Source organism: Coenobita brevimanus, chromosome 71 (assembly GCF_032717465.1).
Source record: "Coenobita brevimanus isolate Jiangsu-jjx chromosome 71, ASM3271746v2, whole genome shotgun sequence".
NCBI classification, from domain to species: Eukaryota; Metazoa; Arthropoda; class Malacostraca; order Decapoda; family Coenobitidae; genus Coenobita; species Coenobita brevimanus.
Window position 1 is genome coordinate 5,990,262 of NC_137024.1, and position 3,781 is coordinate 5,994,042.

General features: G+C 40.5%; 1 long non-coding RNA gene across 1 annotated transcript; it reads right to left on the minus strand.

The window, feature by feature from the left end:
* Positions 1 to 512: 512 nt before the first annotated feature.
* Positions 513 to 3,567, minus strand: LOC145406816 (uncharacterized). The gene is made up of 2 exons (XR_013898592.1): positions 3,491 to 3,567; positions 513 to 1,217 (listed from the first exon to the last, which is right to left on the minus strand). It is a non-coding gene; the product is annotated as an uncharacterized LOC145406816 (long non-coding RNA).
* Positions 3,568 to 3,781: the final 214 nt, after the last annotated feature.

Below are 3,781 nucleotides of genomic sequence, written 5' to 3' on the forward strand. Positions count from 1 at the left end.
CATGTGACACCCTACACAGAACCCCACCGAATGCACAGGAAAATGCAACACCAAAAAATATCACACTTGACACTAACTGCGGAGTGGAAGTGAGATTATAATGCCACAGCTTCTCAGTCTTCGGGAGTTAAGTTTTTATATTAATTTGCTTTATTGCAAGTTTGCTGGGAATACTGACTGACGTTCCAGATGGCTGATTTACGAAGACCCATCACGGTGGTACTCCAGTAAATAGATGCCAGTCTGTGACACTTACCCTCATTCATGTACTCTTAAAAACTTGCAGCGTTTAATTAGTACTTCGTCTATTTTTCTTATCAAATAAAAACTAAAAATCTCAATGATTGATTCACACTTTACTTTTCATTTTAGATTCTCACGTATTTCCCGGTCTGAACGAGTGTGTTAAAAATTTATCCGCAGCAGGAACACGTTCCTCCTAAGTATACAATGTGTACTTTGTTTATCAAGTCATGGTGTATTAAAAACTCAGGACATTATACGATCTTTTATTATAAAAACATGACTAGATCAGCAGCAGGATACACGTTAGTGCCAAGGCCCGGTGATCCCACAATATATAAACTATACATTTATAAAAATAAAGAATGATGAACAAGATCAAATATGGTATACGACCTACACCTTAAAACTATTCAGGTAGCAGTACAGTATATGACCGACTAATTGGTGCGTGACTGGCACTCATAAACACATGAGTAACCCAGTGCGCATCTATGCAGTACCGTACTCATAATTTCAAGAATGTTGCACTAACACATCTTCATCCTACAAAGGATGGAAGTAGTGCATGACTGACTGAATGTGCACAAACTTTGCTGATGTACAGAGAGCTGCATCCTAATGACATCATACCAGGGCTGAGTTAACCAGTCACACAGAATCACAGAGCACACGATTATGACTATAACAGCACCGTTCTTTGCTTCATCTGAAGTTATTTTCTTCGGCGGCAGCCATGAGGGACAGGTTGAGATGTGTTCAGTAAAGCGCTGATGCAGCAGAGGTGCGGAGTGCTTGGAGATGTGAGTATTGTGTCTGGCCCTGTGGGTACTGTGGCGGCTGGACGTAGACTGGATGGTAGTGGACTGGAGAGTACAGCACCTGAGCCACCAGAATGCTCTGTGATGGTGGGCGTGGCGGGGCGTCGGACTTGGGTTTCTTTTCGCCCCAGTACAGATCACCGCCGTCCTTCTCTGAGGAGAAAAAGGTTATTATAATTAATGTTGTGGACATCCAACCAAGCAATGCTTTTTCAAGTAAGTAGCAGTATCTATTCTTAAGTATCGTATATACCCTACATCTATATAAATTACTGACAGTGGGTCATTTGGTTCTTAATGCACAACCACATAAAGCACTCAAGAGTTTAACACTGTAATAGGATGCACTCCAGTATACGGACTAGGCGAAGTCACACTCTAGGGTCGTTCTGGGTCACTGGAGAAAACAGGATCATATTCTGGTTGTATTACACTTATTCACAACAACAACCCAATTTAACCCCATTTTCCCCTTTTTAATCTCAGATACTCACTCCACGTTACCTAAGAGAATGGGATTGCGTGTTAAGAAAGCGGGGTAAAGCGGGGTTGAAGGGAAACAGAGTGGAAGGAGAGGGGAAGGAGAGCGGGAGGAAGACAAGTAAAAATCTCCGTAGTTATCAAAGGATACGACGAATTCCTGAAGTTCAAACGCGTGAAATGACAAAGTTTGGTTGTCCGTGATACCGGTATGGCTTTACGTCGCTCTGTATCCTTGTTTGTTCTCAGTGTCAATGGGCACGGACAGTCATAACCTTTCCTAAGATTATTTTCTTCTACGTTGGAGGTTTTCTACACCCTCTTCCACACTGGTTTATTTCGCTGTCTAGTACATAAGTAATGTTCTTGCATGTTACTTACACTATCTAGGTTGACAATATATATATATATATATATATATATATATATATATATATATGAGCCTCTGTGGTAGAGTGTGCGTTTTGTACACGGGTGGACCAGGTTTCGCGCCCCGCCAGGGTAATAAACTTTGGGAGTGTTCACCCGGCCACGTACTGCATTGGCGGACACAAGGGGTGCTGTGGTTGAACCAGTGTCGCTTACTGTAAAGTATGCTTGCACTCAGTCGGCTTGCGCGGGCCGATTACACTTGGTTCACAGACTACACAAACATCCAAAGCCACTCCAACACTACAATTACACTTACAAGCACTTCTCACCCTACATACAATCTGTACCAGACAGCCTAAGCCACTTGGTAGAGATACATTGGCTGTATCGTCCCGACTTCGGTCGGGATAGGCCGGTCCTGCAGTGGATACTCAAAACGGCTGATGATGATGATATATATATATTAGTTATGCATGAGCATGTGTGACATACAAAATAAATCAAGAAGGAAGAGGGGTTAGGGGTTACTAACTAGAATACAGGACAGTGCTCACCTCTGTGTTTACTGTTGTCGTCACTTGCACGACTTTTAAACCATTTCATAACAAGATAGAGTGAAAATTAAAGTAAGACATATGACACCAGAATTATTCCTGATAATGATTTGCTGGCAATGAAGACATGTATCCTTTACGAATTGGCTAGGATATTTGTTTTTAAAATGATTCCAGATTTACCAACAAACACAAGGTCAGTTCTCTGTCATGATTATTTGTTTTTGAAAGAATAAGAGGTGTGAAATGATTGTGCAGTCTTAATTTCTTGTCCTTCTGCAGGTGTATAAATCACGGTCACAACAAGGAATTATATGTGTAGATGTGCTGGCGTCAGATTCACAAACACACTGATGATCATTTTCTTTTTAAAACTATGACTAATGTTTGCATGAAGATGAAAAAGCATGAAAATATTTATAATTTTTATAGTATCCATGTCGTGGCTATGATTTATATTTGAAGGACGAACAAAAGGTCAACAAAAAATGAGCACTCTCCTCCTTTTCTTCCTGCGAAAATATAAATGCACCAGGAAACACATAGCAAGTTTACAAATCCAAGGCGTGGAAGATATGATAATTTTTAAAAGGATGCGAAATGGTAATTTTTAATAAGAATATGAAATGTTAAAATTTTATGTTTATCTGACAAAAAGGTAATACGATTTTTTTTTTTTTTCGGTTATATTCTTGTTGACTGGGGGAAAGCTACATATCGCCCCTTCTCCCGCTGTTTATTTTGTATATGTTCCTCAGTCGATATCAAAAATAATGTACAGCACAGTGCATGTACTGAACAGTAATTTAGGATGTGCCAAACGAATCATTAATAAAGAAGTGCTAAGAGCTCTCATATGCCCAAAAAAAAAAATTTACGTCAAAATTGTAACAAATTCATATTATGCCTGCACACACGTAGAATATCCATGCGTCAATATTTTATAATTACAAGGAAAGTAACGACACAAGCCGCAAATCCCTAACGAAAACAGTTACCTGTCTGGGATACCTGACTTACCAAAGGCGGGTGAGCCAAGCAAGTGGAACATGGTGATAAGGAATGCTGAGGCACAGTGTACGTATATGAAACGCTCGAACCGGAGCCTGAGCGCGGTATGTTACGATACTGCCATCCTCTGCTGGTTATATCCTCTCTGCAGCAGTCCAGCCTCCCTCACAGAGTTGCCAAGCCCCATTTCACAAACATCGCTATGGTTTCCCCCAAAAGACGCTAGAATGTCACTGCATGTTGAAACCTCTGTAATATCGCAATGAAACTTGATCTTATCCATAGCTGTCGTTGAAAGTT